The following is a 14,208-nucleotide window of genomic DNA, read 5'->3' as shown; positions in this document are numbered from 1 at the left end:
AGTGGGCCCACTGGCCCGTCGGCCCCAGGCGGGTCCATGGCCCTCCTGAGCCGACAGGTCACCCCGCTTAACAAGAGCGTCTCGGGTGGGGTGCCCCCCGCCAGGACACGGCAAGGCCCGATCGTGCCCGATCGGTGCTCGGACGGGGCGGGCGGCAGCGGCGGCCGGGAGCCAGTTTCACCCCTGCCCCCAAAACCCCAGGAGCTGGCTGGGCCTTCCTTAGGTTGGAGGGCCTGGGCGCGAAAGCAGAGCCCGGGCAGGGCAGGCTGGCTTCAAGAACTACCGGGGCACCTGATATCATGGGGCGCACAAGTCTGGGGTTAGGCACCTGTGCACTTCACCCCTCCAGTGAATGCTGGCCCTCTTGACCGCAGCAACATTCAGGGGCCCAACCTACACATGACACACATGACTTTCACATTTTTTTATTTCACCAATCCATCAGGCCTGTGGACCCCTGAACGGCCCAGGGCTGGCCCTCTTGACTGCAGCAAAATAAACTCTGCTGCACGAGCTTGGGCCCTGTGTGCAAACAACCTGACTCGCACACTAAACTCTTTCTTTCTTTCACCAATAAATCAGGGGAAAGCGCGAACGCAGTCCCCCACTACCAGAAATAATGCAGTCGAGAATCCCGCATTTGGGGACATCGCAGGGGTCAGCAAATCCGATGTGCAATGGAGGAGTCTCACCCTGGGAGCTCTGCCTTGCTGATCACAGATGCTCCCCTGCCAGGTAAGTATGAGTTGCGAGCCAGAGGGCAGGGCTTGGGCCTGTTCTGGAAGCCCCGCTAAGCGAGGGTGAGAAGGCCGGCCCTGACCCAGCCCCAGCCCTCCCGGAAGCCCTGAGCGTCTGCGGAGCTGCCTGTCCCACGTGCAGGGGGAAGCTCCGGCAGGCAGAGCCCAGCAGAAGAGGCACATTGTGGCACAGTTCATGTCTCCCACCAGGCCCTGCTCGGCCTGAGATTTGCATAAATTCGGACCTGGCTGCCAGCCAGCAGGCCCAGTCGGAAAGCGAGCAGGCCTGGCGCAGTGGGCCCACTGGCCCGTCGGCCCCAGGCGGGTCCATGGCCCTCCTGAGCCGACAGGTCACCCCGCTTAACAAGAGCGTCTCGGGTGGGGTGCCCCCCGCCAGGACACGGCAAGGCCGTGAAGGCAAGGCCCGATCGGTGCTCGGACGGGGCGGGCGGCAGCGGCGGCCGGGAGCCAGTCTCACCCCTGCCCCCAAAACCCCAGGAGCTGGCCGGGCCTTCCTTAGGTTGGAGGGCCTGGGCGCGAAAGCAGAGCCCGGGCAGGGCAGGCTGGCTTCAAGAACTACCGGGGCACCTGATATCATGGGGCGCACAAGTCTGGGGTTAGGCACCTGTGCACTTCACCCCTCCAGTGAATGCTGGCCCTCTTGACCGCAGCAACATTCAGGGGCCCAACCTACACATGACACACATGACTTTCACATTTTTTTATTTCACCAATCCCTCAGGCCTGTGGACCCCTGAACGGCCCAGGGCTGGCCCTCTTGACTGCAGCAAAATAAACTCTGCTGCACGAGCTTGGGCCCTGTGAGCAAACAACCTGACTCGCACACTAAACTCTTTCTTTCTTTCACCAATAAATCAGGGGAAAGCGCGAACGCAGTCCCCCACTACCAGAAATAATGCAGTCGAGAATCCCGCATTTGGGGACATCGCAGGGGTCAGCAAATCCGATGTGCAATGGATGAGCCTCACCCTGGGAGCTCTGCCTTGCTGATCACAGATGCTCCCCTGCCAGGTAAGTATGAGTTGCGAGCCAGAGGGCAGGGCTTGGGCCTGTTCTGGAAGCCCCGCTAAGCGAGGGTGAGAAGGCCGGCCCTGACCCAGCCCCAGCCCTCCCGGAAGCCCTGAGCGTCTGCGGAGCTGCCTGTCCCACGTGCAGGGGGAAGCTCCGGCAGGCAGAGCCCAGCAGAAGAGGCACATTGTGGCACAGTTCATGTCTCCCACCAGGCCCTGCTCGGCCTGAGATTTGCATAAATTCGGACCTGGCTGCCAGCCAGCAGGCCCAGTCGGAAAGCGAGCAGGCCTGGCGCAGTGGGCCCACTGGCCCGTCGGCCCCAGGCGGGTCCATGGCCCTCCTGAGCCGACAGGTCACCCCGCTTAACAAGAGCGTCTCGGGTGGGGTGCCCCCCGCCAGGACACGGCAAGGCCGTGAAGGCAAGGCCCGATCGGTGCTCGGACGGGGCGGGCGGCAGCGGCGGCCGGGAGCCAGTCTCACCCCTGCCCCCAAAACCCCAGGAGCTGGCCGGGCCTTCCTTAGGTTGGAGGGCCTGGGCGCGAAAGCAGAGCCCGGGCAGGGCAGGCTGGCTTCAAGAACTACCGGGGCACCTGATATCATGGGGCGCACAAGTCTGGGGTTAGGCACCTGTGCACTTCACCCCTCCAGTGAATGCTGGCCCTCTTGACCGCAGCAACATTCAGGGGCCCAACCTACACATGACACACATGACTTTCACATTTTTTTATTTCACCAATCCATCAGGCCTGTGGACCCCTGAACGGCCCAGGGCTGGCCCTCTTGACTGCAGCAAAATAAACTCTGCTGCACGAGCTTGGGCCCTGTGAGCAAACAACCTGACTCGCACACTAAACTCTTTCTTTCTTTCACCAATAAATCAGGGGAAAGCGCGAACGCAGTCCCCCACTACCAGAAATAATGCAGTCGAGAATCCCGCATTTGGGGACATCGCAGGGGTCAGCAAATCCGATGTGCAATGGATGAGCCTCACCCTGGGAGCTCTGCCTTGCTGATCACAGATGCTCCCCTGCCAGGTAAGTATGAGTTGCGAGCCAGAGGGCAGGGCTTGGGCCTGTTCTGGAAGCCCCGCTAAGCGAGGGTGAGAAGGCCGGCCCTGACCCAGCCCCAGCCCTCCCGGAAGCCCTGAGCGTCTGCGGAGCTGCCTGTCCCACGTGCAGGGGGAAGCTCCGGCAGGCAGAGCCCAGCAGAAGAGGCACATTGTGGCACAGTTCATGTCTCCCACCAGGCCCTGCTCGGCCTGAGATTTGCATAAATTCGGACCTGGCTGCCAGCCAGCAGGCCCAGTCGGAAAGCGAGCAGGCCTGGCGCAGTGGGCCCACTGGCCCGTCGGCCCCAGGCGGGTCCATGGCCCTCCTGAGCCGACAGGTCACCCCGCTTAACAAGAGCGTCTCGGGTGGGGTGCCCCCCGCCAGGACACGGCAAGGCCCGATCGTGCCCGATCGGTGCTCGGACGGGGCGGGCGGCAGCGGCGGCCGGGAGCCAGTCTCACCCCTGCCCCCAAAACCCCAGGAGCTGGCTGGGCCTTCCTTAGGTTGGAGGGCCTGGGCGCGAAAGCAGAGCCCGGGCAGGGCAGGCTGGCTTCAAGAACTACCGGGGCACCTGATATCATGGGGCGCACAAGTCTGGGGTTAGGCACCTGTGCACTTCACCCCTCCAGTGAATGCTGGCCCTCTTGACCGCAGCAACATTCAGGGGCCCAACCTACACATGACACACATGACTTTCACATTTTTTTATTTCACCAATCCATCAGGCCTGTGGACCCCTGAACGGCCCAGGGCTGGCCCTCTTGACTGCAGCAAAATAAACTCTGCTGCACGAGCTTGGGCCCTGTGAGCAAACAACCTGACTCGCACACTAAACTCTTTCTTTCTTTCACCAATAAATCAGGGGAAAGCGCGAACGCAGTCCCCCACTACCAGAAATAATGCAGTCGAGAATCCCGCATTTGGGGACATCGCAGGGGTCAGCAAATCCGATGTGCAATGGATGAGCCTCACCCTGGGAGCTCTGCCTTGCTGATCACAGATGCTCCCCTGCCAGGTAAGTATGAGTTGCGAGCCAGAGGGCAGGGCTTGGGCCTGTTCTGGAAGCCCCGCTAAGCGAGGGTGAGAAGGCCGGCCCTGACCCAGCCCCAGCCCTCCCGGAAGCCCTGAGCGTCTGCGGAGCTGCCTGTCCCACGTGCAGGGGGAAGCTCCGGCAGGCAGAGCCCAGCAGAAGAGGCACATTGTGGCACAGTTCATGTCTCCCACCAGGCCCTGCTCGGCCTGAGATTTGCATAAATTCGGACCTGGCTGCCAGCCAGCAGGCCCAGTCGGAAAGCGAGCAGGCCTGGCGCAGTGGGCCCACTGGCCCGTCGGCCCCAGGCGGGTCCATGGCCCTCCTGAGCCGACAGGTCACCCCGCTTAACAAGAGCGTCTCGGGTGGGGTGCCCCCCGCCAGGACACGGCAAGGCCGTGAAGGCAAGACCCGATCGTGCCCGATCGGTGCTCGGACGGGGCGGGCGGCAGCGGCGGCCGGGAGCCAGTCTCACCCCTGCCCCCAAAACCCCAGGAGCTGGCTGGGCCTTCCTTAGGTTGGAGGGCCTGGGCGCGAAAGCAGAGCCCGGGCAGGGCAGGCTGGCTTCAAGAACTACCGGGGCACCTGATATCATGGGGCGCACAAGTCTGGGGTTAGGCACCTGTGCACTTCACCCCTCCAGTGAATGCTGGCCCTCTTGACCGCAGCAACATTCAGGGGCCCAACCTACACATGACACACATGACTTTCACATTTTTTTATTTCACCAATCCATCAGGCCTGTGGACCCCTGAACGGCCCAGGGCTGGCCCTCTTGACTGCAGCAAAATAAACTCTGCTGCACGAGCTTGGGCCCTGTGTGCAAACAACCTGACTCGCACACTAAACTCTTTCTTTCTTTCACCAATAAATCAGGGGAAAGCGCGAACGCAGTCCCCCACTACCAGAAATAATGCAGTCGAGAATCCCGCATTTGGGGACATCGCAGGGGTCAGCAAATCCGATGTGCAATGGAGGAGTCTCACCCTGGGAGCTCTGCGTTGCTGATCACAGATGCTCCCCTGCCAGGTAAGTATGAGTTGCGAGCCAGAGGGCAGGGCTTGGGCCTGTTCTGGAAGCCCCGCTAAGCGAGGGTGAGAAGGCCGGCCCTGACCCAGCCCCAGCCCTCCCGGAAGCCCTGAGCGTCTGCGGAGCTGCCTGTCCCACGTGCAGGGGGAAGCTCCGGCAGGCAGAGCCCAGCAGAAGAGGCACATTGTGGCACAGTTCATGTCTCCCACCAGGCCCTGCTCGGCCTGAGATTTGCATAAATTCGGACCTGGCTGCCAGCCAGCAGGCCCAGTCGGAAAGCGAGCAGGCCTGGCGCAGTGGGCCCACTGGCCCGTCGGCCCCAGGCGGGTCCATGGCCCTCCTGAGCCGACAGGTCACCCCGCTTAACAAGAGCGTCTCGGGTGGGGTGCCCCCCGCCAGGACACGGCAAGGCCGTGAAGGCAAGGCCCGATCGGTGCTCGGACGGGGCGGGCGGCAGCGGCGGCCGGGAGCCAGTCTCACCCCTGCCCCCAAAACCCCAGGAGCTGGCCGGGCCTTCCTTAGGTTGGAGGGCCTGGGCGCGAAAGCAGAGCCCGGGCAGGGCAGGCTGGCTTCAAGAACTACCGGGGCACCTGATATCATGGGGCGCACAAGTCTGGGGTTAGGCACCTGTGCACTTCACCCCTCCAGTGAATGCTGGCCCTCTTGACCGCAGCAACATTCAGGGGCCCAACCTACACATGACACACATGACTTTCACATTTTTTTATTTCACCAATCCATCAGGCCTGTGGACCCCTGAACGGCCCAGGGCTGGCCCTCTTGACTGCAGCAAAATAAACTCTGCTGCACGAGCTTGGGCCCTGTGAGCAAACAACCTGACTCGCACACTAAACTCTTTCTTTCTTTCACCAATAAATCAGGGGAAAGCGCGAACGCAGTCCCCCACTACCAGAAATAATGCAGTCGAGAATCCCGCATTTGGGGACATCGCAGGGGTCAGCAAATCCGATGTGCAATGGATGAGCCTCACCCTGGGAGCTCTGCCTTGCTGATCACAGATGCTCCCCTGCCAGGTAAGTATGAGTTGCGAGCCAGAGGGCAGGGCTTGGGCCTGTTCTGGAAGCCCCGCTAAGCGAGGGTGAGAAGGCCGGCCCTGACCCAGCCCCAGCCCTCCCGGAAGCCCTGAGCGTCTGCGGAGCTGCCTGTCCCACGTGCAGGGGGAAGCTCCGGCAGGCAGAGCCCAGCAGAAGAGGCACATTGTGGCACAGTTCATGTCTCCCACCAGGCCCTGCTCGGCCTGAGATTTGCATAAATTCGGACCTGGCTGCCAGCCAGCAGGCCCAGTCGGAAAGCGAGCAGGCCTGGCGCAGTGGGCCCACTGGCCCGTCGGCCCCAGGCGGGTCCATGGCCCTCCTGAGCCGACAGGTCACCCCGCTTAACAAGAGCGTCTCGGGTGGGGTGCCCCCCGCCAGGACACGGCAAGGCCCGATCGTGCCCGATCGGTGCTCGGACGGGGCGGGCGGCAGCGGCGGCCGGGAGCCAGTTTCACCCCTGCCCCCAAAACCCCAGGAGCTGGCTGGGCCTTCCTTAGGTTGGAGGGCCTGGGCGCGAAAGCAGAGCCCGGGCAGGGCAGGCTGGCTTCAAGAACTACCGGGGCACCTGATATCATGGGGCGCACAAGTCTGGGGTTAGGCACCTGTGCACTTCACCCCTCCAGTGAATGCTGGCCCTCTTGACCGCAGCAACATTCAGGGGCCCAACCTACACATGACACACATGACTTTCACATTTTTTTATTTCACCAATCCATCAGGCCTGTGGACCCCTGAACGGCCCAGGGCTGGCCCTCTTGACTGCAGCAAAATAAACTCTGCTGCACGAGCTTGGGCCCTGTGTGCAAACAACCTGACTCGCACACTAAACTCTTTCTTTCTTTCACCAATAAATCAGGGGAAAGCGCGAACGCAGTCCCCCACTACCAGAAATAATGCAGTCGAGAATCCCGCATTTGGGGACATCGCAGGGGTCAGCAAATCCGATGTGCAATGGATGAGCCTCACCCTGGGAGCTCTGCCTTGCTGATCACAGATGCTCCCCTGCCAGGTAAGTATGAGTTGCGAGCCAGAGGGCAGGGCTTGGGCCTGTTCTGGAAGCCCCGCTAAGCGAGGGTGAGAAGGCCGGCCCTGACCCAGCCCCAGCCCTCCCGGAAGCCCTGAGCGTCTGCGGAGCTGCCTGTCCCACGTGCAGGGGGAAGCTCCGGCAGGCAGAGCCCAGCAGAAGAGGCACATTGTGGCACAGTTCATGTCTCCCACCAGGCCCTGCTCGGCCTGAGATTTGCATAAATTCGGACCTGGCTGCCAGCCAGCAGGCCCAGTCGGAAAGCGAGCAGGCCTGGCGCAGTGGGCCCACTGGCCCGTCGGCCCCAGGCGGGTCCATGGCCCTCCTGAGCCGACAGGTCACCCCGCTTAACAAGAGCGTCTCGGGTGGGGTGCCCCCCGCCAGGACACGGCAAGGCCGTGAAGGCAAGGCCCGATCGTGCCCGATCGGTGCTCGGACGGGGCGGGCGGCAGCGGCGGCCGGGAGCCAGTCTCACCCCTGCCCCCAAAACCCCAGGAGCTGGCTGGGCCTTCCTTAGGTTGGAGGGCCTGGGCGCGAAAGCAGAGCCCGGGCAGGGCAGGCTGGCTTCAAGAACTACCGGGGCACCTGATATCATGGGGCGCACAAGTCTGGGGTTAGGCACCTGTGCACTTCACCCCTCCAGTGAATGCTGGCCCTCTTGACCGCAGCAACATTCAGGGGCCCAACCTACACATGACACACATGACTTTCACATTTTTTTATTTCACCAATCCATCAGGCCTGTGGACCCCTGAACGGCCCAGGGCTGGCCCTCTTGACTGCAGCAAAATAAACTCTGCTGCACGAGCTTGGGCCCTGTGTGCAAACAACCTGACTCGCACACTAAACTCTTTCTTTCTTTCACCAATAAATCAGGGGAAAGCGCGAACGCAGTCCCCCACTACCAGAAATAATGCAGTCGAGAATCCCGCATTTGGGGACATCGCAGGGGTCAGCAAATCCGATGTGCAATGGAGGAGTCTCACCCTGGGAGCTCTGCCTTGCTGATCACAGATGCTCCCCTGCCAGGTAAGTATGAGTTGCGAGCCAGAGGGCAGGGCTTGGGCCTGTTCTGGAAGCCCCGCTAAGCGAGGGTGAGAAGGCCGGCCCTGACCCAGCCCCAGCCCTCCCGGAAGCCCTGAGCGTCTGCGGAGCTGCCTGTCCCACGTGCAGGGGGAAGCTCCGGCAGGCAGAGCCCAGCAGAAGAGGCACATTGTGGCACAGTTCATGTCTCCCACCAGGCCCTGCTCGGCCTGAGATTTGCATAAATTCGGACCTGGCTGCCAGCCAGCAGGCCCAGTCGGAAAGCGAGCAGGCCTGGCGCAGTGGGCCCACTGGCCCGTCGGCCCCAGGCGGGTCCATGGCCCTCCTGAGCCGACAGGTCACCCCGCTTAACAAGAGCGTCTCGGGTGGGGTGCCCCCCGCCAGGACACGGCAAGGCCGTGAAGGCAAGGCCCGATCGGTGCTCGGACGGGGCGGGCGGCAGCGGCGGCCGGGAGCCAGTCTCACCCCTGCCCCCAAAACCCCAGGAGCTGGCCGGGCCTTCCTTAGGTTGGAGGGCCTGGGCGCGAAAGCAGAGCCCGGGCAGGGCAGGCTGGCTTCAAGAACTACCGGGGCACCTGATATCATGGGGCGCACAAGTCTGGGGTTAGGCACCTGTGCACTTCACCCCTCCAGTGAATGCTGGCCCTCTTGACCGCAGCAACATTCAGGGGCCCAACCTACACATGACACACATGACTTTCACATTTTTTTATTTCACCAATCCATCAGGCCTGTGGACCCCTGAACGGCCCAGGGCTGGCCCTCTTGACTGCAGCAAAATAAACTCTGCTGCACGAGCTTGGGCCCTGTGAGCAAACAACCTGACTCGCACACTAAACTCTTTCTTTCTTTCACCAATAAATCAGGGGAAAGCGCGAACGCAGTCCCCCACTACCAGAAATAATGCAGTCGAGAATCCCGCATTTGGGGACATCGCAGGGGTCAGCAAATCCGATGTGCAATGGATGAGCCTCACCCTGGGAGCTCTGCCTTGCTGATCACAGATGCTCCCCTGCCAGGTAAGTATGAGTTGCGAGCCAGAGGGCAGGGCTTGGGCCTGTTCTGGAAGCCCCGCTAAGCGAGGGTGAGAAGGCCGGCCCTGACCCAGCCCCAGCCCTCCCGGAAGCCCTGAGCGTCTGCGGAGCTGCCTGTCCCACGTGCAGGGGGAAGCTCCGGCAGGCAGAGCCCAGCAGAAGAGGCACATTGTGGCACAGTTCATGTCTCCCACCAGGCCCTGCTCGGCCTGAGATTTGCATAAATTCGGACCTGGCTGCCAGCCAGCAGGCCCAGTCGGAAAGCGAGCAGGCCTGGCGCAGTGGGCCCACTGGCCCGTCGGCCCCAGGCGGGTCCATGGCCCTCCTGAGCCGACAGGTCACCCCGCTTAACAAGAGCGTCTCGGGTGGGGTGCCCCCCGCCAGGACACGGCAAGGCCCGATCGTGCCCGATCGGTGCTCGGACGGGGCGGGCGGCAGCGGCGGCCGGGAGCCAGTCTCACCCCTGCCCCCAAAACCCCAGGAGCTGGCTGGGCCTTCCTTAGGTTGGAGGGCCTGGGCGCGAAAGCAGAGCCCGGGCAGGGCAGGCTGGCTTCAAGAACTACCGGGGCACCTGATATCATGGGGCGCACAAGTCTGGGGTTAGGCACCTGTGCACTTCACCCCTCCAGTGAATGCTGGCCCTCTTGACCGCAGCAACATTCAGGGGCCCAACCTACACATGACACACATGACTTTCACATTTTTTTATTTCACCAATCCATCAGGCCTGTGGACCCCTGAACGGCCCAGGGCTGGCCCTCTTGACTGCAGCAAAATAAACTCTGCTGCACGAGCTTGGGCCCTGTGAGCAAACAACCTGACTCGCACACTAAACTCTTTCTTTCTTTCACCAATAAATCAGGGGAAAGCGCGAACGCAGTCCCCCACTACCAGAAATAATGCAGTCGAGAATCCCGCATTTGGGGACATCGCAGGGGTCAGCAAATCCGATGTGCAATGGATGAGCCTCACCCTGGGAGCTCTGCCTTGCTGATCACAGATGCTCCCCTGCCAGGTAAGTATGAGTTGCGAGCCAGAGGGCAGGGCTTGGGCCTGTTCTGGAAGCCCCGCTAAGCGAGGGTGAGAAGGCCGGCCCTGACCCAGCCCCAGCCCTCCCGGAAGCCCTGAGCGTCTGCGGAGCTGCCTGTCCCACGTGCAGGGGGAAGCTCCGGCAGGCAGAGCCCAGCAGAAGAGGCACATTGTGGCACAGTTCATGTCTCCCACCAGGCCCTGCTCGGCCTGAGATTTGCATAAATTCGGACCTGGCTGCCAGCCAGCAGGCCCAGTCGGAAAGCGAGCAGGCCTGGCGCAGTGGGCCCACTGGCCCGTCGGCCCCAGGCGGGTCCATGGCCCTCCTGAGCCGACAGGTCACCCCGCTTAACAAGAGCGTCTCGGGTGGGGTGCCCCCCGCCAGGACACGGCAAGGCCCGATCGTGCCCGATCGGTGCTCGGACGGGGCGGGCGGCAGCGGCGGCCGGGAGCCAGTCTCACCCCTGCCCCCAAAACCCCAGGAGCTGGCTGGGCCTTCCTTAGGTTGGAGGGCCTGGGCGCGAAAGCAGAGCCCGGGCAGGGCAGGCTGGCTTCAAGAACTACCGGGGCACCTGATATCATGGGGCGCACAAGTCTGGGGTTAGGCACCTGTGCACTTCACCCCTCCAGTGAATGCTGGCCCTCTTGACCGCAGCAACATTCAGGGGCCCAACCTACACATGACACACATGACTTTCACATTTTTTTATTTCACCAATCCATCAGGCCTGTGGACCCCTGAACGGCCCAGGGCTGGCCCTCTTGACTGCAGCAAAATAAACTCTGCTGCACGAGCTTGGGCCCTGTGTGCAAACAACCTGACTCGCACACTAAACTCTTTCTTTCTTTCACCAATAAATCAGGGGAAAGCGCGAACGCAGTCCCCCACTACCAGAAATAATGCAGTCGAGAATCCCGCATTTGGGGACATCGCAGGGGTCAGCAAATCCGATGTGCAATGGAGGAGTCTCACCCTGGGAGCTCTGCCTTGCTGATCACAGATGCTCCCCTGCCAGGTAAGTATGAGTTGCGAGCCAGAGGGCAGGGCTTGGGCCTGTTCTGGAAGCCCCGCTAAGCGAGGGTGAGAAGGCCGGCCCTGACCCAGCCCCAGCCCTCCCGGAAGCCCTGAGCGTCTGCGGAGCTGCCTGTCCCACGTGCAGGGGGAAGCTCCGGCAGGCAGAGCCCAGCAGAAGAGGCACATTGTGGCACAGTTCATGTCTCCCACCAGGCCCTGCTCGGCCTGAGATTTGCATAAATTCGGACCTGGCTGCCAGCCAGCAGGCCCAGTCGGAAAGCGAGCAGGCCTGGCGCAGTGGGCCCACTGGCCCGTCGGCCCCAGGCGGGTCCATGGCCCTCCTGAGCCGACAGGTCACCCCGCTTAACAAGAGCGTCTCGGGTGGGGTGCCCCCCGCCAGGACACGGCAAGGCCGTGAAGGCAAGGCCCGATCGGTGCTCGGACGGGGCGGGCGGCAGCGGCGGCCGGGAGCCAGTCTCACCCCTGCCCCCAAAACCCCAGGAGCTGGCCGGGCCTTCCTTAGGTTGGAGGGCCTGGGCGCGAAAGCAGAGCCCGGGCAGGGCAGGCTGGCTTCAAGAACTACCGGGGCACCTGATATCATGGGGCGCACAAGTCTGGGGTTAGGCACCTGTGCACTTCACCCCTCCAGTGAATGCTGGCCCTCTTGACCGCAGCAACATTCAGGGGCCCAACCTACACATGACACACATGACTTTCACATTTTTTTATTTCACCAATCCATCAGGCCTGTGGACCCCTGAACGGCCCAGGGCTGGCCCTCTTGACTGCAGCAAAATAAACTCTGCTGCACGAGCTTGGGCCCTGTGAGCAAACAACCTGACTCGCACACTAAACTCTTTCTTTCTTTCACCAATAAATCAGGGGAAAGCGCGAACGCAGTCCCCCACTACCAGAAATAATGCAGTCGAGAATCCCGCATTTGGGGACATCGCAGGGGTCAGCAAATCCGATGTGCAATGGATGAGCCTCACCCTGGGAGCTCTGCCTTGCTGATCACAGATGCTCCCCTGCCAGGTAAGTATGAGTTGCGAGCCAGAGGGCAGGGCTTGGGCCTGTTCTGGAAGCCCCGCTAAGCGAGGGTGAGAAGGCCGGCCCTGACCCAGCCCCAGCCCTCCCGGAAGCCCTGAGCGTCTGCGGAGCTGCCTGTCCCACGTGCAGGGGGAAGCTCCGGCAGGCAGAGCCCAGCAGAAGAGGCACATTGTGGCACAGTTCATGTCTCCCACCAGGCCCTGCTCGGCCTGAGATTTGCATAAATTCGGACCTGGCTGCCAGCCAGCAGGCCCAGTCGGAAAGCGAGCAGGCCTGGCGCAGTGGGCCCACTGGCCCGTCGGCCCCAGGCGGGTCCATGGCCCTCCTGAGCCGACAGGTCACCCCGCTTAACAAGAGCGTCTCGGGTGGGGTGCCCCCCGCCAGGACACGGCAAGGCCCGATCGTGCCCGATCGGTGCTCGGACGGGGCGGGCGGCAGCGGCGGCCGGGAGCCAGTTTCACCCCTGCCCCCAAAACCCCAGGAGCTGGCTGGGCCTTCCTTAGGTTGGAGGGCCTGGGCGCGAAAGCAGAGCCCGGGCAGGGCAGGCTGGCTTCAAGAACTACCGGGGCACCTGATATCATGGGGCGCACAAGTCTGGGGTTAGGCACCTGTGCACTTCACCCCTCCAGTGAATGCTGGCCCTCTTGACCGCAGCAACATTCAGGGGCCCAACCTACACATGACACACATGACTTTCACATTTTTTTATTTCACCAATCCATCAGGCCTGTGGACCCCTGAACGGCCCAGGGCTGGCCCTCTTGACTGCAGCAAAATAAACTCTGCTGCACGAGCTTGGGCCCTGTGAGCAAACAACCTGACTCGCACACTAAACTCTTTCTTTCTTTCACCAATAAATCAGGGGAAAGCGCGAACGCAGTCCCCCACTACCAGAAATAATGCAGTCGAGAATCCCGCATTTGGGGACATCGCAGGGGTCAGCAAATCCGATGTGCAATGGATGAGCCTCACCCTGGGAGCTCTGCCTTGCTGATCACAGATGCTCCCCTGCCAGGTAAGTATGAGTTGCGAGCCAGAGGGCAGGGCTTGGGCCTGTTCTGGAAGCCCCGCTAAGCGAGGGTGAGAAGGCCGGCCCTGACCCAGCCCCAGCCCTCCCGGAAGCCCTGAGCGTCTGCGGAGCTGCCTGTCCCACGTGCAGGGGGAAGCTCCGGCAGGCAGAGCCCAGCAGAAGAGGCACATTGTGGCACAGTTCATGTCTCCCACCAGGCCCTGCTCGGCCTGAGATTTGCATAAATTCGGACCTGGCTGCCAGCCAGCAGGCCCAGTCGGAAAGCGAGCAGGCCTGGCGCAGTGGGCCCACTGGCCCGTCGGCCCCAGGCGGGTCCATGGCCCTCCTGAGCCGACAGGTCACCCCGCTTAACAAGAGCGTCTCGGGTGGGGTGCCCCCCGCCAGGACACGGCAAGGCCCGATCGTGCCCGATCGGTGCTCGGACGGGGCGGGCGGCAGCGGCGGCCGGGAGCCAGTTTCACCCCTGCCCCCAAAACCCCAGGAGCTGGCTGGGCCTTCCTTAGGTTGGAGGGCCTGGGCGCGAAAGCAGAGCCCGGGCAGGGCAGGCTGGCTTCAAGAACTACCGGGGCACCTGATATCATGGGGCGCACAAGTCTGGGGTTAGGCACCTGTGCACTTCACCCCTCCAGTGAATGCTGGCCCTCTTGACCGCAGCAACATTCAGGGGCCCAACCTACACATGACACACATGACTTTCACATTTTTTTATTTCACCAATCCATCAGGCCTGTGGACCCCTGAACGGCCCAGGGCTGGCCCTCTTGACTGCAGCAAAATAAACTCTGCTGCACGAGCTTGGGCCCTGTGTGCAAACAACCTGACTCGCACACTAAACTCTTTCTTTCTTTCACCAATAAATCAGGGGAAAGCGCGAACGCAGTCCCCCACTACCAGAAATAATACAGTCGAGAATCCCGCATTTGGGGACATCGCAGGGGTCAGCAAATCCGATGTGCAATGGATGAGCCTCACCCTGGGAGCTCTGCCTTGCTGATCACAGATGCTCCCCTGCCAGGTAAGTATGAGTTGCGAGCCAGAGGGCAGGGCTTG

General features: G+C 62.1%; 14 non-coding genes across 14 annotated transcripts; all 14 read right to left on the bottom strand.

Moving 5' to 3' along the window:
• Positions 1-579: 579 nt before the first annotated feature.
• LOC138558446 (U1 spliceosomal RNA) lies at positions 580-743 on the bottom strand. Its single transcript, XR_011298595.1, has one exon. It is a non-coding gene; the product is annotated as a U1 spliceosomal RNA (small nuclear RNA).
• An 870-nt stretch (positions 744-1,613) lies between these two features.
• On the bottom strand, positions 1,614-1,777 carry LOC138558021 (U1 spliceosomal RNA). The gene has a single exon (XR_011298176.1). It is a non-coding gene; the product is annotated as a U1 spliceosomal RNA (small nuclear RNA).
• Positions 1,778-2,647: 870 nt separating this feature from the next.
• Positions 2,648-2,811, bottom strand: LOC138558020 (U1 spliceosomal RNA). Its single transcript, XR_011298175.1, has one exon. It is a non-coding gene; the product is annotated as a U1 spliceosomal RNA (small nuclear RNA).
• An 866-nt stretch (positions 2,812-3,677) lies between these two features.
• LOC138558019 (U1 spliceosomal RNA) lies at positions 3,678-3,841 on the bottom strand. The gene has a single exon (XR_011298174.1). It is a non-coding gene; the product is annotated as a U1 spliceosomal RNA (small nuclear RNA).
• An 880-nt stretch (positions 3,842-4,721) lies between these two features.
• On the bottom strand, positions 4,722-4,885 carry LOC138558635 (U1 spliceosomal RNA). The gene has a single exon (XR_011298777.1). It is a non-coding gene; the product is annotated as a U1 spliceosomal RNA (small nuclear RNA).
• An 870-nt stretch (positions 4,886-5,755) lies between these two features.
• Positions 5,756-5,919, bottom strand: LOC138558018 (U1 spliceosomal RNA). Its single transcript, XR_011298173.1, has one exon. It is a non-coding gene; the product is annotated as a U1 spliceosomal RNA (small nuclear RNA).
• Positions 5,920-6,785: 866 nt separating this feature from the next.
• On the bottom strand, positions 6,786-6,949 carry LOC138558017 (U1 spliceosomal RNA). Its single transcript, XR_011298172.1, has one exon. It is a non-coding gene; the product is annotated as a U1 spliceosomal RNA (small nuclear RNA).
• Positions 6,950-7,829: 880 nt separating this feature from the next.
• LOC138558445 (U1 spliceosomal RNA) lies at positions 7,830-7,993 on the bottom strand. The gene has a single exon (XR_011298594.1). It is a non-coding gene; the product is annotated as a U1 spliceosomal RNA (small nuclear RNA).
• An 870-nt stretch (positions 7,994-8,863) lies between these two features.
• Positions 8,864-9,027, bottom strand: LOC138558015 (U1 spliceosomal RNA). Its single transcript, XR_011298170.1, has one exon. It is a non-coding gene; the product is annotated as a U1 spliceosomal RNA (small nuclear RNA).
• An 866-nt stretch (positions 9,028-9,893) lies between these two features.
• LOC138558014 (U1 spliceosomal RNA) lies at positions 9,894-10,057 on the bottom strand. Its single transcript, XR_011298169.1, has one exon. It is a non-coding gene; the product is annotated as a U1 spliceosomal RNA (small nuclear RNA).
• An 866-nt stretch (positions 10,058-10,923) lies between these two features.
• Positions 10,924-11,087, bottom strand: LOC138558443 (U1 spliceosomal RNA). Its single transcript, XR_011298592.1, has one exon. It is a non-coding gene; the product is annotated as a U1 spliceosomal RNA (small nuclear RNA).
• Positions 11,088-11,957: 870 nt separating this feature from the next.
• On the bottom strand, positions 11,958-12,121 carry LOC138558013 (U1 spliceosomal RNA). Its single transcript, XR_011298168.1, has one exon. It is a non-coding gene; the product is annotated as a U1 spliceosomal RNA (small nuclear RNA).
• An 866-nt stretch (positions 12,122-12,987) lies between these two features.
• On the bottom strand, positions 12,988-13,151 carry LOC138558012 (U1 spliceosomal RNA). The gene has a single exon (XR_011298167.1). It is a non-coding gene; the product is annotated as a U1 spliceosomal RNA (small nuclear RNA).
• An 866-nt stretch (positions 13,152-14,017) lies between these two features.
• LOC138558294 (U1 spliceosomal RNA) lies at positions 14,018-14,181 on the bottom strand. Its single transcript, XR_011298446.1, has one exon. It is a non-coding gene; the product is annotated as a U1 spliceosomal RNA (small nuclear RNA).
• Between the last annotated feature and the right edge of the window lie 27 nt (positions 14,182-14,208).

The sequence above is a fragment of the Ambystoma mexicanum genome, unplaced genomic scaffold (genome assembly GCF_040938575.1).
Source record: "Ambystoma mexicanum isolate Mex_15411 unplaced genomic scaffold, UKY_AmexF1_1 Mex_scaf34, whole genome shotgun sequence".
Classification (NCBI taxonomy): Eukaryota; Metazoa; Chordata; class Amphibia; order Caudata; family Ambystomatidae; genus Ambystoma; species Ambystoma mexicanum.
This window is presented reverse-complemented; position numbering and strand designations above follow the sequence as displayed.